Source organism: Erithacus rubecula, assembly GCF_903797595.1.
Source record: "Erithacus rubecula genome assembly, chromosome: 1".
NCBI lineage: Eukaryota > Metazoa > Chordata > Aves > Passeriformes > Muscicapidae > Erithacus > Erithacus rubecula.
In genome coordinates this window covers 20,823,082-20,848,049 of record NC_136658.1, presented here as the reverse complement: position 1 = coordinate 20,848,049, position 24,968 = coordinate 20,823,082, and the positions used below count along the sequence as shown (strand labels likewise).

General features: G+C 39.2%; 1 protein-coding gene across 40 annotated transcripts in view; it reads left to right on the top strand.

Moving 5' to 3' along the window:
• Positions 1 to 24,968, top strand: part of ZBTB20 (zinc finger and BTB domain containing 20) — a 472,123-nt gene that overhangs the window by 402,754 nt on the left and 44,401 nt on the right. For 7 of the 40 annotated variants that reach the window (XM_079321866.1, XM_079321864.1, XM_079321874.1 and 4 more), the window contains one exon: positions 18,878 to 18,943. The exons of the other annotated variants lie outside the window; for them this stretch is intronic. The gene's annotated coding sequence lies outside the window, so the exon portion shown is untranslated. The remainder of the gene's footprint in view (positions 1 to 18,877; positions 18,944 to 24,968) is intronic. 40 annotated transcript variants of the gene reach the window in all.

Genomic DNA, 24,968 nt, shown 5'->3' with positions numbered 1-24,968 from the left:
AATATGTTGTAGGCTGAGGAGCTGCATTTTTAGCTTGTGTAAGAGTGGAAGGGCTGACTTCTGTCCTGCTTTTGTCAGACATTGTCAAGGTGTCCTAGCTTCTTCTACTTGTAAATTTCGGGAACTGTTAATCTGATCTTTTCTGTTTCAAGATGGATCTGAACATTTTTGAGTGGGCCAAATACTTTCTTGGCCTTCTGACGAAGCTTAGGTCGCTCATATGGTAAATCATTAATTTGGAGACTATATTCTGCCTTTGCTGGGAGTTAAGAGTGGTGTTCTAATAGCTTCCTTCCATCTGGAACAGTCATAAACCAGATGGATAAGGGATTGGCACCACTTATTTTGAGTCTTTACCCAATTCACCCTGTATAAAGGGACCTTGCAATATTTCCCAGACAATTGTTGCACGTATCCAGAATCACGAGTGAAAAATATCAGGATCATATGTGTGGGCTGCCTCTTGGGAAAAGGTTTGAAGGGGTGAGCAATAAAAATTATACCTTTCTTTAGCAATGTTATATTGAAGTCCATGATTAGGACCATATGTAAGATTTTTTGTATCCAAATATTATTTGAAAAGGTAGTAATCTAGTTTGAATTCAAAAGCTTATAGCACCTTGGGTTAAGCCATTTCAATGCAGAATTTGTATCTGATATGGAATGAGAAGAGATAGGTTTTCAAAGATGTTGTGTACAAATATGCTGACATCTTCTCTTACCAAATTCATTGTCCTCATCCGTGTTTTCATGAAAATGAATTCATCACACTACATTTCAGTACACTACTTTAATATTATTTAGTAAGAATGAAAATATTGCCAGAAACTAGAACTTTCACCTATATTTATTTATTTATTTTGTTAAATTAGAAATATTATTGTTTTCATTAGTGAATGGCTGGAAGGAAGAAGTCAAGTGGTTGTGCAAATAGCATTTATTACGGAGAGTGTTTTCATTTATTATATGCCTTTAAAGAACTGCTCTTTGGCCCAGGCCATACTGCAGTGTTTAAGAATTACTTCAAGGATACTTCTGATGTTGCTGAATACCAGAACAGGTTCATAATAGTAGCCTATTTCATTTTGATTTAAAGAAAATAAAGGAACGAAAGAAAGATAATACAAGAAAGACCATAAAATTCAGGTGACAAAACTGAAAGGTTCACAAAGACTTCCTACACGTACCAGAGACTTGGTATTGTGAAGTGCAAGAAGGAAAGCAGAAAGGTCAGTGTGCCTAAATGAGCAAAAGTGGAAGAGGTGAAGTCAAAAAAGCACTTTTCAGTAAGCACAAGTCCAGGACAAGAAGATCCATAAGAAAGGTTTATAAATGTCTGATAAAACTTACAGAGAAAGGGTGCAACAGTGGTTGGAAAAGCAGAGAGCAAACCCATAAAAAGAAAAGGTTCTGTACTTTAACTTGAGTTTGAGGGGGAATAGATGGGGACATTATCAAAGAAAGGAAGAAGGATATAAAGACAGGAATACTGAGGAATTGTAAAGAACTTCTTTTTGTTTGTCATCCTTGTTTGTATTGAAGACCTTTATGAATTTCAACCAATTAAGACTTTTGTAGACAACTTCCACAGAGGGTGTAGTGGCATATTGTCTAGGATCATGTTTGTAGGAATCCAGGGCATGCAGGGAACTGGGATAAGTGGTGTTGGTGCTCCTAACAAAAAGAGAAAAAAAATCCAAACAAACAAACCAAATAACACAATCTGCTCTGAAAGTTAGCTGAAGAAACAAAGAGATTCAAAAATTGCTCAATTACTTTGAAAGACCAAGCAGTTGTCTTATGAATTAATTTGGCAAACCTTGTTTCGGTAGTTTACAAATTGTTTACTATTATAGTTAAAACCATAAACAAATACTTGTAGGCTGGTTAGTCTTTAGTGATTCTTTCTACTTGGCTGGAAGAGTCTGTCCATGCCTGAGTGGCTCAGTGCCTAATGCCTCCTGTGCTGACAGCCCATCCCTCTGGTCTCAGGTGCCATCTCTGTGGATGGGCACCTTTTGAAGCAGTAAATGCCAGGAGGTTCTGTTGCTCCCTGCTACCAGCTCAGTGCTGGTCTGTGAAGCAGTAATTGGCAGCCAATGTTATGTATTGCATCCAGGATCCATTTCCTAGGATATCCATGAGGATAGAAGAGATGGGGCAAATGTTATCACTACAGAAGTTGAAAATTCATTCCAGCCTTTGTGGTTTCACGATAAGGAATGTATTTAGAAGAGCCAGTTCCTTTTAGCAGTTTCTCCCTGAAATGTGCTGGAATGAGAAGTGTTCAGATGAAATCCTTTGTGCTAGCACCTCTCTCTCTTCATCTTCTGCCATTCCCAAATTGCGAATTTGTCTCAAAAAAGATGCTAAATTGAGGTTGAGGGTCAAGGAATGTGTCTCTTAGAGCAACTCATTACAAAACACTTAAAATACAGCTGCACCTCTTGTTATAAGATCAAATTAAACTGAACAATAAAAAAAAAATTGTAAGAGAACAAAAGCATCAAAGTAATAAGCAGAAACACACTGGCATTCAACATTAGCTCACCTGGCCCTCATAATATGAAAATACCCAAATTAATCAGTTATTTGAAAACTGAAGACAAGAGCACAACCTGTTAACAGCAGTAGTCCTGTTTCCCTATTGCCATGTTTGTAGCACCAGTACAAATTAGGGAGTAAAATTTAGACTTGCACCTAGATTTTGATGCTAACTCCTTAAATTTGTGCTGGATGGATGCCAAAGAACTCTGCTCAAACTTGGGAATAACAGGAAATTAAAAGCTTTTCTCTCTTAAAATGCCAGAGATATAGAAGTTGTACATCCAGTACTGTGGTTCTCAACTTCCTGAAGGAACATAGGCTGTTTTTCATTATTTATTCCAATCAGTATCAAAGTTACAGTAGTCTGGTGACAGTCTTGCCTTTTGCCATTTTGTTTCAATTTATCTCCAAGTCATCTCTTGCTAGAAACTAGAAAAGCTGTTAACAAAAGGCCAGTTTCACTGGTGTCAGTGAGAGTACCAATAAGAAAATCTTGTGAGGATTAGGCTCTCAATGTTCATAGCAGCTGGAAATAGGTTGGGAGCCCATTCAAATGTCAGATGGTGGTGGCAGCTAGTGTTGCTTGGTTTTGAAACCTGACATCTTCTGCCCTGCCTGTGTAAGAGACAATTCTGTGGCCCTACAGCACAGTTTTCAGGGCTAGTGTCTTGTTCCAGCACCAGTTCCAGATTATGATCCACAAAAAAGGCAGTTTTCTCTCTCTTCAGTGCAAAGGAACATTGAAGAAACACAGTCTTGCAGAATGACATCTTCAGTTAAGAGGAACAAAAGGCTGAGCTGGGAAGGCCATTGTTTTGTCTTTTCTCGCTTATGCTTGCCTGATTTCTAACTTTAGAATTAATATGAAACATATCTCCTTTGCTTGCCTGTTTCCTGTGACTATTTTTATTATCTGTAAAGAATTGCTAATGCCTTACAAACTATTTTCATTGCTCACCATGATGATCAGTATGTTGGAAATAGGGATCTTAAAATATGGATTACTGATGTGATCATTTGCCCCAGCTGCAACCTTTCTAGATAATCTCTAATACAACAGGCATTAAAAAATACAGCATGTGATAACAGGAGCTGCTTATTTGCTCCCTAGCAGAGCTATGAAGAATTCTGTATTTTCACTTTGCAAACCTTGGCAGAGATATAATAGTGTATATGCCAAGTTTTTTTAAATGATGGAACTTTTCTTTCTTGCCCAGGATTAAAACTGCCTAAGGTATCACCAATAGAAGACTTGAGAGTGGGGGGAATATCCCAGGAGCCTTGTATGCTAATTTTTGACAGACAGATAGATTTTAGACATTGACAGATATTATTACAGCAGGACAAAGAGTTCTCTGGACTTTTTTCTGTGAGAACTACGAATATAAGCATGTGATATTAAATAGAACAATAAAAATACCTTCCCAAATTGTATCCTGATTTGACAAATATCAGCTGAAAATAAATGAGATAGCTTCAATGCCAATACCCTGAGAAAAATGGAGGAGAGATGTTAGAATGAAAAAAAATGTGCAATCTAGGCTAGTAATTGCTCTTTCTGTTTTTAAAAAAATGCAAAGATAATTTAGTAGGTCCTGGATCATTTACTGTTAGCTTATTTAATAGATCAACACAGAAGTTTTCCAAATTTCTCTCAATTTTACAAAACATCAGTTCATTGCTACGACCTGGAATGAAACTGTTTAGAGCTCTGTGCTAAGTAGAAAGTTCAAATCAATTCTTGTCCATTAGAGTTAGGCATAACTGATGAAATATCCCCAGAGGAGTATTGTAAATGTATCAAGATGTCCTCCCCCATTACAGAAATGGGGAGGCATGGTGAATTACTTACCCTCTCTCTTACACTTAATGTCTCTGAAATGCTGCCAGGCAGAAAAGGCTTATCTTGTCTCACTGGGTTTAAGAGAGGTCTATGCTGTAGTCTGGGATACAGGGGAAGAAAAAAAGGTAGTAGTACTGAGGGAAGACCCATATTAGGCCAAAAGGGTAAAAAAAGAAAAAAAGAAAAAAAAAAGGGAGAAAAGCTACTCAATAACCAACAGTGGATTCAAAATGCATGCAGGAAATATCTGATCCAAAAATCAGTACTAGGGAGTTTTTAATAATGTAACTGAAATTTTTGTGCAGTGGGCTATATAATAAATTCACTCATTAAAATATACACTGAAATAGCATTGGGCCAGAACATACAAACAATAGAAACCAAGAAAACCACGCTTAAGGATGTTTCCAAATGCCAAGGCACAGTGTGCATGGTACTGAAAGTAGCTAGCACTCACAATTTCTCTCCATCAGGAAAGAGCCTTCAGCCTGCTTTTCACTTGCTATGAATTTGTCTCTAGAACACTAGAAGTGTCTTGAAGTTGTAAAGAAATATGGGAAGTCTAGGTTCTTGCATCAGGAGGCCTTTTGTATAAGGCCTTTGCTAGGGGTGTCATGAAGTTTGTGGCTGCCAGACACACTTTACATTTTATAAGACCTGACTGAGATGTTCCCAGTCCACTCTTGCTGCTGACAAACAAGAGTGCTCAGTTATGGGGTCAGAGTGATCTCAGCTGCATGAGACTGTCACCAAGCAGAAGACAGTAGAGCAGAGGGGAAAACACAACATAGTGAGACCTCTTGAAGACTGAATGGCAGAGAAGAGAGAAAAGGAGACACAGAACTGGGAGTAGCCATGCTCCAAACTGGTCTGTGAAACTGAATCTTGGTGTAGACAAAGAGATCAGGTTTATGAAAGACTCAATAAATATCCTGTGCCCTCTGAGCATTCAGAAGGAAATCAGAAATACACAATTCAATAGGAAGAAGTGTGCATCTCCTTTGCATGGTGCATGAAATTGTATGCAATTAATGAAGCAAAGGAAGAAGATATGGTCAGAAGTTTAAAAATCCCATGTGTGGTTTTTCTGGCTCCTGAGACTTGTAACACAGCATCTTCTACAGATCTCAATGACAACAAGTAAAAGGAAAAGCAAAGGTGGAACAAGAATAATGGAAGTGACTGTGAGGAAAAAAGTGGTATTCAAAGCAAAATATTTGTTACGTAAAAGCACAGGACAAAATCTAATGAGAAATGGAAAAGCTTCAAGGTCCAATTATATTATGTGGGAGGGCAGGAGGAAAAGGGTCTTCACGATCTTAAATCACAAAGTGGACAGTGAAACTATTCCAAGAGTTAAATCACTGGCTTGGAATTGTATAGCCTGATTTTCAGATTTTTGCTTATTACTTTTCTTCTGTGAGCCTGGCAAGTAACATCATCTCCAAGCCTTACTTTCTAGCCTGGAAGTTAGGAATGTCTGCACTTCAGTAACCTGCAAATACTTTACGAGACAAAATGTTTTGAAGGTCATGTCTCAAAAAAAGGTCTTCATTAAGGTAAAGATGATGCCTCAGCTGTACAGTTCACATAAATATCTAGAGAAGAGAGAAATACTGAGAATGCACATCATGACTGAGACCTAATTTGAGAGCAGTGGAATGTAGTTGTACAAAATGCTCTTTCATCACAATAGAATGATAATAAAGTGTATGTTCAGCTCTCCTCCCAATCTCAGGCATAGTTTTCAAAGGATTTAACTCGCATCAGAATGCATTAAACACACAACTAACTGTTGGAATCCAATGGATATTGAGGCATATGCAAAATGCCACTGATGTCAGTAGCATATGATCTCATTATTGCTCATAATCAGAAGAAATCATTGTTGACAGGTTGGACTTTACGTTTTGTATTTTTCTCCCTAATTTACCTTCCAAGCCATAAGACAGCCACTGTTGAGAATACCCATCAATGCATTTCAAGTGGCACAAGGAAATGGTCTGATCACTCTACATAACTATAAAGAAACAGGTTTCATTTATGATGGATGTAGTGGCATTCCTTCCCCCCAGCAGAAACCCTCCTGACTCCTCTGTCGAAAGCATCGGAACCAGCTGCCTTTGCCCACCCCTCCCATACCCACTCTGGGCAGTGTTTTCCCCACAAGCTGCTCTTTTTCATCCTGCTGAAGTCTTTGGGGGAAAACAGCTCTTTGAAATGCTCAGAGAGCATAGCACAGATAGGCCCAAAGGCTGATTCTTACAAGGCCAAGGAATAATCATTGAAACTCCCTGCACTCCAAGATGTATTTCCCTCATGACACTACTGCCACATACTGCTGTAGATGTCTTTTCTCTGGGAAGAGAAAGCTGTATATTGCTTTCAATCAGTTTCCACTTCTCTCTACTCCTTCTGGATGGAGAAGGCTCAAGGACTGAAGTCAGATTGCCAGGAAACAACAAAATGCAGCTACAGGTTACACTGAGCAATTAGTTGGAAGGCTTCTGTTCTCACTGCTGTGATGTAGCTAGAGAATGTTTGACAGCTGGCATAACATGTTTAAATTTCCTGGAAAGTAAGGTCCCTGATCAGTTAATAACGTAAGTTTTCCCATATTAGTGTCTGAAAACTTTAACTCCACCCTCTTTAACTCATGGCATGAAATTCTTTGTGAAGTTAAACCATTTGCAAAAATATTAGGAGTTCCTTATTTCACCTATTTATATTTTGAGTCTTTAATCTTAGGCCTGGCAAGACACCACAAAATGGCATCTGTGCATACTTGTCCAGATTCTATTTTATTCTGCCATATTTCTCTCCTAATGGACATTTTCAAAATGTTCAGGTGAAGATTTTTTTATGGTTATGAGTACTTATGCATCATTTGGAATCTGTCTTACTGCTTGAAAAGTTTGTCATTCAGTTAAAAACAGGAAACATATGACTTAGATGACCAGACTCATGGTATAAATAACAAATGGTAAAAAAAGAATCCTTCATATATTGCCAAAGGAATATATACCATTTATCCAGACTGCTCAGCTCATGCAACTGAACAAAAACATCACTTGAAAAATAAAGACTAGGCTACCAAAAATAAAAAGGGGGTACATTTTTCCATTCTGAATCAGTTGCACAGTCAACTCTACTAATCCTTCCTGACCAGCCCTGGAGATAGGGAACAGCTGTAAACATATGTCAGAATAATTGAATAATTGCATATATGGCTTTTCTGTACATAGCATTGCTATAAATAGCATTGCTGATCTCTCAGGACCTTTCAAGCCAACTTTAACCCTGTTCTGCATATCCTCATTGAAAATCAAAGGAATTGTATTGCTCCAATACAGAATTCTTTTACTTCTTTTCATCATGAATTGCAAAATTCACACCATGTATTTGTCATTGCTCCATTAAGGAACTCTGGACAATTTTAGTTTATGGCCTGTGCTATTGGTAAGCAAGCAAGAAAGAAAGAAAAGGAAAATTAACTAGGGAGCAGGAGAAGCGGTTGTTTTCTCCGTAAGCATAAAAAAATTTGAGATATTAGAAATTGTACTGTGGAGGAGAAACTTGTGAGCACGGGCAGAAGAATCACTACCTGCTGTAGCTCTGCTTAGGGAGAGTGCTGTGGTAGGAATGGCAGACATGATAAGATACAGATAGTTTTACAGATACGTGCTTGGGGTACATATTCTCTCCATTTCCAAGTTGTGCTGCTCAGCCCATATAAAACAGGATGCAGGGAGAAGTTTTGGAGTCCTTTAATGGAGTATGCACCCATCCATCCATCCATCCATCCATCCATCCATGTATGTATGTATATATGTAAGAAAAGTGCTTTAGGTAAGCTTTGGGCATAGTGGGTCTCTCTTCTGTAACGACAGAAGTAATTTACCTTATCCATTCACCTTCAACCAAATTCTTCAGGTATCATAAAAGAGGCATCACAAATCTCAGGGAGTGCTCAATGACTGTCAAATGCTTAAGAGTTGCAGATGTGTGTATCTGTAAATACGTATACAAACAAGTCTGTAAATATATATATATATGTAAAAATTAAACAGTTGCTTGCACATATGCATGCATGAATATGTATAGCTGTTGTGGTTTGGTGGGGGTGTGTGCAGACATATATGTTATATATGTTAAATATGTGAGCTATATTCATGTAGTCACTAATTTCAGTCTAGTAACAGGGTCAAAAATAAGCATGGCATGTCTGATTAAGAAACCTGCTGTCTTTTCCAAGCCAGTAACATTGACCTTCTTCTAATGCAAAATAGAAGTTGCACATGAGACAGAATTTTGGATAAAGACTGAACCTTAGTTTTCTGTGGTTTTAGTGAAGAATATTATATCTGTAACAGAGGAAAAACCTGTTTCCTTATCTGGGAAGAAGCAGTTGTTTGAAGGTACAGGGGTTGGAGAATTGTTTATCTAATTCTTAGGGGGAAGTCTTAGTCAGCAGGAGATGCTAATGTAGGACATTCAAATTAGTCCTGTGAAAAATTAATTTAGAATACATGTATATGATTCATTACAGGGCTATTTCTTTTACACACATGAATACGGTGCTTTCTGAAACTTGGTCTTGTTAAGAGCTGAAATTATCTGACTAAGAAAAGTGGTGGCTTTCTAGATTTCATTCTAAGGGTTTTGAGCATTGGAAGCCATTAAACAAAAATCCTGAAAGCCACAGATCACTTTGGAGTGGCTGCTAACAACTTATTTCTGGGGAAAACAGTAATGGTGGATTCCATAGTCTGCAGGTATTCAAGGACACCTGTCCTCCATCCCTGGGCATTGTATCATCTTGAAGCAGATGAATTCTTATTGAGATCACCGTGCAACAAAAGTTCTTGCTCATGTATTTCATCCAAACCTGCTCTAATCCACTGGGCTCCCTGTAGCCCTTGGAGATCATCTTCACTGGAAGGGGGAGTTGAGGGAGCTGTAGTATTTGGGGCTTTGTGATGAGTGTGAAAAGCCCCTTTCTGGGTGTTTGGGTGGTATACTTGGTGTATCCATGGGTCATCTCCGCTGTTATAAATAGGCTGCTGTAAACAAGAGGACAAATTGCTCTGACTTGTTCCAGACAGACATCCAGTACGTGCAGCTCAGCAGGCAGCTTTCTGAGTCACTGTATGCAAATGAAGCCTCCCGTGAGACTTTGCAATGAAATAGAAGAAAGCTTCTTGTTATTTCAGTAATCATGAGCCACTGATCCAAATAAACTAAGGCTGCCCCTAAAGCCACCCTTAACCTGGGAGAAGGACTATCTGTGGCTTCTGCTTTCTCTTCCATCACTAAAGGCACCGGAATTCCCAGGAGTCACTGGGCCATCTTGGTTTAGTCAACTTTTGTGTTTGGTTTTACTAGAAAATGACCTCTTAAAAATGAGCAGTCAAAGGAAAACTTGACCACTTTTGAGTCAGAGTCACAGTCCAGACTGGCTGCTGCTGTGCTTTTCTTTCTGGATTACCTAGCTACCAGAGCTCACTTGATGCTTAAATAGCCATTGAAATCAGTGCATGATGTCTTGGCTCTGAGCAAGGAATAGTCAGAGGAGTCTGAATAGAATGATCAGCACCAATAAAGAGCTCCAATCTGACTGCATTGATATAGGAACAAGCTTTTTCTATAAATCCAAGATACAGCCATCCAGGATAGATGTGCTCACGGAGGAAGCTCGATATGTGAAATTGCAGGAATAATTTGAAAAAATGTTTGCACAGATAACTGTAATGAATTTCCTTTTCTCTCCTTTTGCTTTGTCATACTCCCCATCCATACAAAGCCACAGTTTATCTTTCTGTCCTCAGGAACAAGGAAACTGCCAGGCACAAATTGAAGAGCCCACACTAGCACAGAATGGAGCAAAACATTCTCCATCATCTGTACAGATCTGACCAGCCTGTATTTAAGTTTTCTCTCTGTGCAGGCACAAATGCAATTAGGAAACCTGTGATTTCTCCTGAGTCTTGCCAGTCTGACAGCTTAGGAGAAGGAAGTGAGGAGAACGCAGGGAGTCACTGGGCTAACAGTGATGGGCAGCCACACTCAAAATGTCTGTTCAATCAAGGAGGGGGTACCAGGCACCAAGGTTTGCTCCACAAACTTCAGCATCTTGGCACTTGGAGGCACCGTGCTCATTGTCAATCAGTCTGTGACAGCCAGCACTGCCTCTGCAAGCACTTCATTCTCCCTCCTGCCTTTTCTGCAGTGGTAGGAACTGAAGCTGATAGGAAAGCAGAGTTAATGAAAGGTGAGCGTGTCAGACAAGAGAGTTATCCTCCTAAATGCAAGACAAAGGTAAACACACAAATTAAAGCTCAGGTACTGTGATGGCATGGAACATTGATGGTGCCAGGAGAGGTAAGCAGAAGAAACAGAAAAAAGATGTATACTACAGAGCCTTGCAAACTATGTATGTGAAAGTGGAGAACAACTGGCAAGCTACAGGACTGACTAGAAATGGGTAAAAAGAGACCCAAAAAAGGCAGATAAAGGGACAGGTAAAAAAGAAAGTGTGGAAAAGGAAGAAACACGATGGAATGGATGGGTATCATTTATACTGCATCCTCTCATGAGATTCTGCCCGAAAAAATAGAGGTGATAGGATCTTTGAACCTTCCAAAAAGGGTAGGCACACAGTTTACATTAAATAAAATGAGGGTTGTGAGTGTAACACAACAAGCTGGTCTTAAAAATTCTTCTCTGCATTCATAGCAGCATACAGTAATGTCAGCATGAGCTGCAGGACTTAGAGCCCTACAAATCAAAGCTAGCATGTGCCCCAACACTTCAATAAACTCTTGTACATATACTATGTAATGTCAGTGTGTTGCAAGAGGTTGGGTATTTTTTTCTCAAGAGCATATATGTTTGTTCCCTATATGCTATAGATAACTTTATATAGATTAAATTGCCACAAATTACACATTCTAAGATTTTGGATGAGTTGCCAGTTACTTTACAGTCTTCATACCATGGAAAGACTGAACACATACATGCTGTATTCCTGTTCTGAATTTTACCACAGATTTGCTTTCAAAGTTGCATCTATGCCATTCCTTGAGACTTGCAACAGGAGTTCTGATGCATTTCATGAAGAAATCTTGATATAAAAGTCTTTTTTGCAGGAAGTGAAGGGCTGCATGTAAGAAAACAAGCTCATAACTTCCACAAGTGAAATTCTTACAAGAGAAGTGGCAAATGGAGTCAGTTCAGCTCCCACTTAGCAGAAAGTTTTATTAGAGCTGAAAAGTAGTATTTGATAAGACACTTCTCCAGAGCCCTGTAACCTGTTAACAGGAATAGGAAAATCTTTAAAGTGACTCTAAAGAGTTTTCCTCAGTATATTGCACATAGCAAGTGCCACAGCCAGTAACAATACTGAACTTGCATGGCTTTGCCTCTTGTAGATGAATGCCAAGCCGAGTGATCCTTTGAGGCCTTCTATAGTATATCTTCATTTTACACAAATATCTATAATTTCACATTATAGTAAGTGGGGAAGAATATGAGGATTTTAATGTCCTAAGAACTGCAGAGGCCCCTCAGGCTGAAGCCTCCTGTTCGAAATTTCAAGGGACAAGACAAATACAGTGACAATTATACTCTTCTGAAATAGAAGGTTTATTGTGTACAGCCAGGGCAGATGCTCACTTAGCTGTAACTGAGCTGCTAAAACAAAAGCTGTGTTTACCTGCTGCTGCTCTGTGGATTTGAAATCTGACAGACCTGTTTGCTGCAATGCGAGAGGAGCCATGAGCATTCTTTAGGTTTAATGGCACACCTCTTGATGAGCCCTGAAATGCTGCTCTGGGAGGTGAAGAGAAGGTAAAAATACTCTTCCCTAGACCATGAAATACACTTTGGTTGGAAAAAGGTGCATCGCAAGGGTGTCAAAAAAAGTACAAGGGTCAGTAAAGAACCATGGACAAAATCTATCAGATTTAACAGAACATTAATTCAAGCTGCTAGGCTTTAAAACCAAGCTTTTCTTTAATTGATTTTGTGGGAATGTAAGCTGAAGCCCAGCTGATGAATCTTGGCAACTGTCACATGATTAGTTTTTGCAAATGTAAATAATAAAAGGATGTTCAGTAAAAGACAACCTTTAAATTTGCCCTATTTGGAACAAGTTTCTTTTCTAGTATATAGCACATGGATTTCCATTAGCATCATTGAGGTGACTTCATATCCTGGGGCAAGTTTTGGCCCAAAAGTTCTCAAGTTAATTGCTAGTGGCTCACAAAGTAAACTCAAGATTTGGATAACTTACTTAAAGCTGCTAGCATTTAAATGGCCACGACTACTTGGGCCTTGATGTTAATGCCCCATTAATCCCTCTGCTCTGGGAGTCAGGTTTGCCTGCTTTAACATCTGTTGCACCAGCAGTAGGTGCACCTACACTGGCAGCATGCAGACAGTCAGGTACACAGGGGAGGGTCTGCAGATCTCTGCTGAAGGGACTGTTCATCCAAACCACAGTTTGTATTGAGTGGAGCCATGCTCATTGCTTCTGCCTGAAAAATCATCTTTATGTATGATATACAGCCAAGCCAAATAATGGCTAACATTTTCTAAAAATGTCCATTTGGGTTGACCAGCATCTCTTACTTCAGTAAAGCTGAGTCAGGCATAACATAGAGATTAGGTTTCTAATACCTAATACATTCTGAGTCCAAAAAAAAAAAAAAAAAATTGCACCTTTTGGATGTCAAAATACTTGTATTTTGAAATTAGCATCTACTTGCATTTGACTGTTTTATTGCTGTGGTCTCAGAAATCTTAAACTTGACAGAGATGTAGATGCTTTCTGAATATAGAAGCATGGTGTTGTTTGCATTAGTATTTGGGAGGTATTGTAACAAGATCTTTCTTATTGTGGATCCTACTATGATTATCTCTGTGGGGGATGGTTTGAAAACTTCAGTTCATATACACAGCAAGTACTTGATTGCATAGAATTTAATATTTTAGTGCTCTGTGGATGACACTGACTTCTAGGTCATTCTCAGGCATAATCTCAGAGATGCTTTTTGACCTTTGAGGGGCTTTATGGGGTTTGGTTGCTTTCTTAAGCTGAATTAGCCTGATTAGCTCTGCCATTGATTCTCTTCCATGCCTTGTCTCACTAGTTAGTGGTGTACCCTTCCTTGGGGAAAGTCCCAAGATTGTTTTACTGGGGGTAAAAGCCCTGTCTGTTTTCCCAGTCTTGGGTAGAAGGCTATGTAAACTGAGGACAAGAGAGCCAAGATTGTTTCTGTGAGTAGAGAGGCCTTTTTTAAATGTTGGTATGAGGCAAAGTCAGCCTGTTCTTTGTATATGATTTTAGGCAATACTTGCATATGCATATGAAACTTGTAGGTAGGCTTATTTTATAAATCTTAGTAAATTTTAACAATCCCTTTACACTTAAAGAAAGTTGTCATACGTATTGTCAAAGTGATAAAAATCACACTACTTTAGGCAGTTAGAGTCGCTAGGATCTGCAATGTTATGCTTGGTGTTTAGAAAAACTCTCAGCTGTCAGTCATATCAGCAGTATACATAGGGGTAGGAGTGCTGCTTTGGACAGGCTGAAGGCAATTAAAATATCCCCTCGATAAGGACTCACAGAATGAACTTTAAAATTAGCCTGCACTTGGGAGAGTGAGCAACATTGCATTTCCTCCTCATATTTAAGTGTTTTCCTAGCCAGAATGGGCATCGGAAGTGTCTGTCAGCTGCTTGGAAGGTCCTCTGTGATGTACATGGGGCTTTAGGATGCTGGCCCTGTGGAAGCTGGGTTAAGCCATGAATTACTACATGAATCTTGTAAGTGTAGAGGTCAGGTTATCCATTTGCATCAGCTGAAAAATAAGCACCTAGCCTGCAGCCACCTTTGTCACGAGAGTCCTTGGCACTAGGCAGACACATGGTGGGCTTGTCTTCTGTCAGGCTCAACAAGAATTCCTTCTGTTCTTTAAAAGAACCTATATTTGGTTCTGCAGATGGACAGGTTGTCAATAGTTAGCAGGGACCTGCAGAAAGCTGATAAGGACCACAGTCTGTGGTTGGTCAATACGTGGGCTTCAGAGATCACACCAGTTGAACAAATTTCCCTCTTTGGCTGCTCAGATTTGCCAACATATTCCTCAACTCTATCACTCATCTCAGCACAGATGTTTGTAGAGTCATGCTACAGAGACCACCAATCTTTCTTTAAATCAAGAATTTTTGCAGGGATCAGGGAGTTATTTTTTGCAGTGGTCTGGGAAATGCGTTATCTGATATTGCTTTTGAAATCATTGTCTCATTGTCCCTCCAGCCTTGGGGCATGATTTGCAATATAATCAGTACTGCATTTATGTTTATCATTTTGTGCAGGAAGCACCATTGCTGGCATAACCAGGTAAATTTCTTCAGAGATGTATCTTAATGTTGAGTTTAGAGTTGGGCCCCTGAAGGTAGAGCAAGAGGAAAGTTTTCTGGATGTCTTGGCCAGTGAGGAAGGTTAGCAGAAGTATAACTCAGAAGCCAATATAATCTTTGTATAGTGTCACCTGAAACTCTGTGAGATTCTCCCTTCACACTGTGGAAGGAACCAACAGCCAGCAGTGCTGTATTCATAAGACCTCAGGCTGAGTGAAGTGTCAGGAAGATGCTGCAGTGTCAGGAAGGTGCTGCCTTGTCAGGACTAAATGACAGCATAAAATTGGAGTGGCCCCTCCTATGTAAGGCCAGAGGGGAGTTAAATCACTTAGTGTCTCTAGTTCAAAGAAGGTTTCCCCTTGCTTCAAAGAAATGTAAAACCAGACACCACTCAAATGAAGATATCACTAACCAAATTTTCTCTTTGGTAACACAACTGCTATAAAAACAGACTTTGTTCTTCTTGCTGAAAACTGTCACTAAGAAGTTTATTTCTCCGTCTCTACCTTCCCTTTGCTTCTCAACGATAAGGTCTTTACTTTCCAGTTAATAAAACTAAGGGTTATTTCCAGTGCAGGCTAAAATCAATCAGGATCTGGTTTGTTTTATGCAGTAACTTCAATGTCTCAGATTTAGCTGGTGGTTTTCCTGTCTGCACTCCTTGCTGCTGGAGAGCTTATGGATAGGAAGTGACAGCAATGTTTCATCTCACTGTGTCCAGACACTTGCACTCCCTTCACTGCCACCCTCTGCATGTCTCTGTCATAGTTTTTGTCTGTGTGTGCAGCTTTTTGCAGTGTTTCAATACTCAGGTAAGTGGAGTGTTATTTTTTTCTTTTATAGGCTTATATTCATGGTTCAATAGTATGGAAGAGTGCAAGACTCACACTGTTTGTAATTTACTTTCTTAGGATACTTTCTAGAGAGAGAAAAGCTCCTTTTTGCACACAGGTTTCTGGATTGTGGCACAAGCATTTAACTTTTCCATAGACTAGCCAACTTGTGATTCAGGATGTCACATATGCTTTAAAGTCATTTCCCCATTCCATTCTCACATCTTGTTGCCTGATCCATATATAATGCTCTCTTTTTATGCAATGGATTATCTGTGTCATGTGGCTATTCTTCTTTGGGAACTTGATGCTAAAATCCATTTCCTCAACCTGATAGGTTTTACTCCTTGCTGTTTTACTTCTTTCTTCATATACAACTCTGCCTAATTCACAGGCTTATCCAATGAACATGAATTAAGTCTCCTTCTGGTTAGTCATCTTCTAACCTACCAAAGTGTTTGTCACAGGTTTCCATATTTTATGGATGGTTTTAAGACCAGAAAAAACACAGTGTACCTTGGAGTCATCGTCATCAAACTGGACAAACAATCAAAACCTGCTCAGCCTATCTCCCCAGGGCCAATGAAGGATGTGTGCATTGCATGTCTAGTATTTTGTCTAGGTCAGTCTTAAATACACAATCAAACTTCAGTTCCTTCCCTAAGGAGACTACTTTTCAGTTTTATAATATTTTGCCCCTTGGAATTTCAGCTTCATGTTAGTGGTCTTAATTTCATTTAACTTTATCCATATACTTTCACATTATTAGCTACCCTCTCTTTTCTTTTTTTTTCTTTTTTTTTTTTTTTTCTTTTTTGTCATTCACACCTTTCAATTATATGCAGCTTGTTTTCATGTCTTTGTCCTCATCTGATAGTCACTGCCATGTAACCAGGCTATTGCAGATGTAGCTCTTAATTTCTTTCCCTAATAGCTCAGTCTTTCCATCACGCTGGTTGCTTATGAGGTTCTTCTCTGAACTGTCTCCAATCACTCTGATGAGGAGGTGCCCAGAAACAAATGTCACATTCCAGGTGCTTTCACCTCAGAGCAGACAGAGAGACTATTGCTGTATCTTGCTGTTATGTGATGTGATTACTTAGCTTTTAATGGTGATGATTTGACTTGACTTTTGTCTGTGTTCAGTCTAGACTGTGGCCATTGTCTGTGGTTCTTTAAAAGATTCTCTTTAGAAGCCTCCAGGCCTGTTCCATTGATCTCAATTGTTCATTTTCCATTCAGGCTCCTTCAGCCCCTTTCCTCCCTCTTTTTCCTCAAGTGTAGCTGTGACAAGCTCAGAACAATCCTCTCAGGGTTGGTGTGTTTCAAATATTCAGTTAATGGTTCAGTCCACCTGCTTCTGGAGCCAATTCTGTGGGGCCAGGATTGTTGAGGGTACTGGCTCCATTGTGTAGGAAATACTGGCACTCACCTTTAGCTAGCTAAGTCTATCCAAGCATTCTTTGAAATTTTCATGCCAGTAATAGATCTTCATGAGACTAGGTTTTAAAGTAGCATGTGCATTCAGTGTGGGCACTTCCCAGTCTTTGGGTGACAAGCCTAAATATTTCACTTTTGATGTTTATCTTTATAACTGTATAGAAAGAACCAAAGACAAATGCCATGTTGAGATATTCTGGAATTTTTGAAGGTGTTTGTATTCCAGTACAAATCTTGCTTTGGCACTTCCTGTTAAAAGAACGGATGTCAGGTTAAAGTAAACAAATAATCTGAGCAGCATCTTAAAATGCATAAAAATGTAAAAGGCAAGGTTTAATTTCTCTCCAATGCTCTCCACCAGGATAACCTACTTTGCCCACCTGTCAGTTGCATATTTGATCCCTGTTATGTTTACAGATGTGGGGGTGTTTTTTTGTTATCATGTTTCTCATTCCTTAAATATTTACTCTTGACATGCATATATGCAGATATTAAAAAAATAGCTTTTGCATTTTCATATGTCCAGAGTGCTTTGGGTTCTTGTTTAGCTCTGGAACCCCCTGGGTAGCAGCACTGCTTGTGACCTTTGTGCTCACTGCAGTGTCCTGACCTCTGTGCTAATTGTAGCTTGGTATTGAAAAGACAGAATTTATGTCCTTGCTAGTAAAGCCTGTTCAGGATAAGATAAGAAAAAGATGCATACCTCTCCACTGTCTGCTAACTTTGATAGTCCAAGATAAGAAAAATACACAGAATACAGTGGAAGGCACCATGAGCTGCAAACAATTTGCTATAAATATATTTGTGTTGAAATGCATATTGAGTTCTCTCTGTCCTACATGGCTGTGCTACTCCTTTTGGCTTGGTAACACATTACTGCTTAAGGATTTTGGTAGATATATTCTGCAGTTACAACAATATTCCAAATCAGTGAATTGATTTGGGCAGTTCTGTTTCTTGAATTCTTTCTTAACTCTTACTAGAGACAGAAGTTGCAACAGACATTGATGAACGTATTTGATTCTGTAGGTCTGACTTGTGGCATGTTGGGAAAAGTTGTATCTAAGTTGTATCAAAGGTATATCAAATCAGAATAATTGTTTTGTTTCTATAATTCTTTTCATTTTAGTGTTCTTATTTTGTATCTCTCTTTCTTTCTGTCTAATACCTAGTACTCCATTAAGCCTATTCCAGCATATCTACTACTGCAAAACACAGAATTTTTAGAAAGCCAGGCTATTTTAAACACAAGCAAAACAGGTGTCTAAGGTTGTGGATTGGTGGAACAGAGAGAGCAAATGGTTGGTCCCCAAAGTCTTAGAGTGATGTGGTTTCTTGCCTGAACTGCTGTGTCAAGACTCTGTGCAAACAGACAACTCTCCAAGTAGTTGTAACTTCTCATCTCTCTTCCCATCAGGCCAGAAGTGTGGTGTTACCTCTCAGAGAATGGGCACATGTACACAACAATCCAAGACTGCAGCCACCAAGGCTCTCTCACCATTTGCATGATTATGTTTGCAGGGGCAACTTCTGTGCCCGTTTGTCTGAGGAGATTTACACTTCCTTTGGGAATAAAATGCAAAAAAGGACCTTATTTGTTCTCTCCCTTTGATTTGAGGAGGTGGTTCAGTTGTGGAATTTCTTTTTCAAATGTTCCCCAAATCTTCAGATTCCTTTTTCTCTATCCTTCCATTTAATAGTTTCTACATGAAAAAGTGTTTGCTCAACATCCATGAATTAAGATGCATGGGAAGTTGATCTATTATTGTCTTGATTGGTCTTACAGAGAAGCTGAAGCACAGAGCACTGAAATATCTTTCTCAAGGCCAAGCATAGAATCCCCAGAAGAGGTGTAAGTAGGACCCAGATTTTCTGATTCCTAATGCTGTTCTTTAAAATAAATGTAATTCCTATTTGACTTGTGAGGATGTTCTTTGATGGTAGTGGCCACCGGATTCATATTTATAAAATTCTTCTTTTACTTTTTGATCTAGAGGTCTATTATTACTATTATTATTATTATTATTATTATTATTATTATTATTATTATTATTATTATTATTATTATTATTATTATTATTATTGCCAGCTCTAAACAATTTATATTTTCATTTTGGCAATCACAAGTTTTCCTTCAAATTGGTGGAACCATCACTTACTAAACTTCTTCATAGCATCAAAATTTATGAGATTGAGTTGAGGCTGCTTTGACTCTTCTTTTTTAACTTTATTTTTTTTCTCTTTTAATAAAGGAAAATCAAACTGATATGTTCCACATTTTACACCTATACCTTCTTTCACTTGGTATGATTGATGGCTCTGTTCCTTACTACTCCTTTTCTATTATCACGTGTATCCATTTGCAGTGAAATACCCATCTATCTTCACTGTTGTATTTTCACACTGCAGTCAAAAACCTCATTGCCTCTCAGCCACCAATTGCAAACCCTTTTCTTTTCCATCCTTTCCTGGAGATTTGTGTGGCAGCTCAGTCCTGCTGCAGACTAAAACCTTTGCCTCTTTTTTCCTTACTCATGCCATGAAATCATAGCTGTCTGTGATATCACAGTGGGCTGCCCTGGGAAGTCTTGTGATATCTGAAGGAGAGGATTATAGCTAGGTTAACAAAGCAGTGTCAGGACTGGAACGATAAAGGTGTTTATCATACCATAAAGCATCTTGGTAATTAGAAATTTAAGCACAGGCGTTTCCTGTTTTTTTGAGGGAGAGCTGGAATTTTATCTGCTTTTCTCTCATGCTTCATCAAGGAAATTCACATTTATAAAGCAAGAGGAATTGAAGCTGCACTTTGTTTTTCTCACTGTAAGAGGGAAGGGGAAAATGTGCAGGCAGGCTAGGTCTATAACATTGATTTGTAACCAACAAAGGAAATGTCTACTTATGAGACACAAATCAATGTAACCAGACTGTGAAAGTGCAAACAGAGATGTGAGAAAATTATTTGATCGTTAGTCTTCCTTTTGAAAAGACAGAGGGCCGAATTCTGCTCTCATTTATGAGGATGTAACTTTCATGAAAACCAGAGGAGACTTGCCAATGTAATTATGAACAAAATTTTATATGGTGTCCTGATGGATGGAGGTGTAAGGCATTAGAGTCAGGAAGGGGGCTAGGCAAGAAAGGAAGAATACTGTAGTAAAGAAGATATGAACCAGGTTTTGCTGTTAATGAACTGTAGACACAGAAAACATATTGATGTTCCCTCCCATGCAGAGGTGACTTGTATGAACTGTGCACCTCCTTAATTCAGCTGAAATCTTAAAACAGTTTTCATTAACCTGAGAATTTGTTGCCACAGGCTGAGATATTTTCTTGGAGACAGACTTGTCTCCTGAGAATTATCTAATCTTGCAGATTCTAGACTACAGGGTCATTATCTAGGAAAACCCTGTATTAACAATAAAACCACTGTATTTTGAAGATAGGAAGAAAAATTGGTGGTCTAAGTCCTTTTGGTCCATGGAAAGCAACAGATGCTGATTTGGAAATGAACCCCTTTATTTTTACATGGTTAGTCTTTACAGAGACAATGTCCTTCCCAGGTGGGGAATTTTGTCTCCCCTGGAGTTGTTTGCACCCCCAGATTTACCCTCAGATTTAGAATTGGTTGTTTCCATGCAAAATCAGTTTCTGAAGCTGTAGGTTGACTGCACAGTGTATCTCAGTCATAAAACCATATCAAGACAACTGTAGCTGTGTAACAGAAAATGTTGATCTAGGATAAATTAACACACTGATTTGAATGTTTTCAGAACAAATGGATCATCTTTATGTGGCAGGCTGGACGTCAGATCAGGTGTCACCTGTCTGCACCACTGTGACTTGTGGCTAGATTAGGTATCGTCTGCTCTCCTGCAGCAACACAAACTGCTACAAATTTAACAGTAATGGGATCGTGTGCCCGTGCTCAAACCAGGTCAGTTCTACACTGACAACTGAGTCTGTTCATTACTGAGGAAACTCATCTCGACTTCAGCTTCAGAAACACCTGCAAAGTGGAGGCAAACTGTCTCCTTTAGCTGCACTCCCTGCTTCAGTCAAGGCTACAGCCCCTCTTCAGCAGTTCCCTGCATTTGCACAGGTACCAGGATTTCCCCATATGTCTCCATCCAATTCCATTAGTGCAGTCACTGGAAAGAGAAAGGGCAACACATACATACATGCACAGTTTTAAAGGTTTGGGACTCATTTGGAGAGGTAGATATTTTTTATTCTGGTTAAACTGCTCTTAATTCCTGGGGATATTGTTTTATTTATGCCACAATACAAGATTAAATCAGGTCGTGGCTTCCCAACAGACAAACAAAGTGAGTCTAAACAAATTATATTTTTCAATGCTTTTGGGATAAGAATAATTTTGAATCTAAAATTCATTAAAGGGACATCAAATAACAACAAAAAGCTTGCACTCATTACAAGTTAAATTCCCCTTTACAGAAAGAGGCGCAACAAGTTCCATCATCATATTTTGTAAACCAAAAAATGTCTGCTTATTGATTTTTCTGAACTATTCTTGGCCTTTTGAGATGGAGGCAAAACTCTTCCTGACTCTTGCCCCCAACTCTCACATGTAGTGAATATTTCCCCTCAAGTGTTCTTTGTGTCATGATATCTTGAAATAAGTGTCTTTCTGCCAGGAATTGCTCTTATATAATACATGTTGTCATCTGGAGTGGGGCACAGTTGTGCATATTTAGCTGGTTTGCTTTGTAGTGCCACATTACAAGTGACCGAAAACATGGTACAGGAAGTTGTTTGTGAGCTTTTTTTCATTGCTTATGCAACTCCTGAGGAGAAAATGTTCTTGAGAGCAGATGGTAGAGAAAAGTCAATTGCAAGTTCCATTTTCCAGATGCATAGATGTTTAATGTCTTCTTGAAGCCAGTTCAGATGGCTTTGGAAACTTGAGTATAACTTTTGTTTAACCCTTTACTGGGTGACCAGTTGAATTGTTTCCTACAGGCGTTTCAGTCCTAATAAAAATAGCCTGACTGCACAAGATCCATTGTATTCTCAGACACTTAGCTGGAATCTGGGACATAGTGTTATAATCAGCAATTAAAATATTAATACTGCTCTTCTAGCAAGAATGCTGCAAGTTCAGCAACTGGTGCATGTTCTATGGTTTCCATTCATTTCTCTCTTTCAACTTTCCAAAGAATACACTGTAACACAGAGGGGCCAATATCTGAATTTCTTACTGCTTGACAAAGGGATTACTAGATAGTGAAGGCAAATTAATTTGACTTCCTACAGAGAAGTTAAGAACTTCTTACCCTAGGGCAGTAACACAGTCAGCTCATGACTGCGTGGTACTGATAAACTACAGTTTACAACTCAGTAGGTTTCTTGTTTGATTTGGTTTTTTTCACTTGCTTGGGTCTTTGGACTTCTCACTGTAGTCTTATTGCTGCTGAACTGTAGGCTTTTATTTGATAACAAATAAAAGTATCAGTCCAATTTTTTTCCCCATTGTACCCAGAGAAATCTGTGGGAGATCATATGAGTATTGTAGACTAACTTAGTGGGAGGGCATCCATGAAAGTGGGTCTGCAATTGTTGGACAGATCAGTCAGTCTGTGAATTCAAACACAGTCTAGGTTTAGTTCAGGCCTGACTTTACTATAAGGTGATTTGTAGATCCAGGGATTCATAAGAAGTAAGATACTTGATCCCATAATAACAATACCAAATTGCTGGTTGCTGTCCATAGAGCCCAAGAAAACAGAAAGTTGGATTTTTCCAAAGACAGTGCCTGGCACACAGTATGGCATGTCTTAGTCAGAGGTAGGCACAGAAACGATCCACTAAGTTTTGATGTTTTCAAGTACTCTCTATAACCTTTCAAGAAAGATTACCTGAGCTAAGAAAGATAATAGATTTAGAAATAAAAGCTGAAGGAGAATGTTTTTATTGTCACCACCTAAGATTTTAGCTGTTTCTTCACATATATGTTCTATTCACACAGTGGGAAAAGATGAACCTAAACTGAACTCTCAAAGCTGAAAAAATTCAGAAGTGAAACTGATTTTCCAAATCCCTGGCTCCAAGACATCTCTTAAAATGAGAGAATACAGAGGTTTGGGATGACTGAAATCCGTCTCTTATGTTGGTAATAGCGTATAATTCAAGTTTACATGCCCAGAAATGGTGATTGATTATAAGAGAGGTCAGAAGGTACTGGTTTCTTGGTGCTTCTTTCTCAAACCTTGTGAAATAGTCTAGAACCACTCCATGCACAAACAGGCTCCCGAGGGAAGTGGTCCCGACATCAATCCCGTCAGAGTTCAGGAAGTGTCTGGACAGTGCCAAGTTGTATAATTTAGTTGTAGGTAGTCATACAAGGATGACCTCCTACTGAATGAAAGTTCAGAGTCTTGTGACACCAGAGTAATCTTCAGAAACTCCTTCATTCTACATGGATTACAAAAAGAATAATATTTTCAATTAATGGAGAAGTTTCATCTGAAGATCTCATCATTGATTTGCAGCATCATCTATTAGCCATGCAGTAATGAGGGAGTTGCATATTGTCATTTACTTTTCCTAGGGGGAAACAGAGGTATAAAAACAAGGGTTTGTCAGAACTATTTATTAAAATGTGGGACTTCCCTAAGAGATGGAAGGAGTTACCACCTAGAAAAACTCGAGCTTTCAGGACAGGATCCAACCACAGCCTTCACCATTCAATGTCCTCTCAAAACCAAACAGAGCTGTTTGGGGTTTTTTCCACGCCTTCTTGCTGCTTGGGCTGAGAAGCAAATTGCATGCACCAGACTGGCTTCTCAAGGCAATAAGTGAAAATGGCATTTTAAAATAATAGTTGCCATGTCCTACAGCTCAGAACTGCCATACTGCATGTGAAAAGCTCACTCCTTCCCGGAATCAAGGTGTAGAAAATAATAGGAATGTGTGTGTGTGTGTGTGTGTGTGTGTGTGTGTGTGTGTGCGCGCGTGTGAATGTGTCTGGGTCTGGGACACAGAATCCCTACCTGGGAATGGCTTACTATTATTAGACATGCAGTTACCAGGGGTTATGTAAGACAATTGGAGCTTTGTTTTAATTTTAAGAGACGTGATTCATGCTACTTGTAGTAACAGTAGCCACCTACAAAGGAGACAGAAAGCAGACACAGACAAAAGGCTGAAGAAATCAATGTTGGCTGAACACAGCCATCCTCCTGATACCTTCTGCTTGCAAACAGGTTTCAGGTTATCAGCGGTGGAGGTTGGTGCTAATTCCAAAGAGTTCTGGAGTTACTGAGCCAGTGCATCTGTATTGGTGGTGTTTGCAGGGCGTGGTTGAGGCTGCAGGAGCTGCGAGGGGTGACAGCATTGGGCACACTTTGCCACGTTCCCAGCAACGTCTCTGGTGTTCTGCAGGAGGCTGAGGGAGCTGTGAGCAGAACTAGCACTCCTACTCTATTTTCTCAGTTACTCCTGCTGGGAAAGACTGGAACCAAAACAACTTTTGGCTCCTCTGCAGTTAACACTTCTACAGACATTTTTATAGTAATGTGGAGGGAAAGTTGAGACCTGCGTAGCTTTGAACTTCTGCCAGTGCTCTTCATTAGAGCAAATTGTGAAATCTGATTGAACTAGAATAGCTCTAAGCTCCCCTACAGCTAAGATCCCTGATCCATCTCCTATGGTACTTCTTGCTGGTTGTGGCAGAAATCAGAATACCTGCAAGCGTTGATAATTTCATTCATCTGGGCCATTTTCTTATAAGATTTTCTGTCAAAATAGCAGGAGTAAGGTAGCTGCCAGATTGTCTACATTCAAAAACTCAAATCACCTCCTCACAGAATTTCTTTCCTGATAAGAAAATGTTGAGTTCAGACACTGGTGGGGTG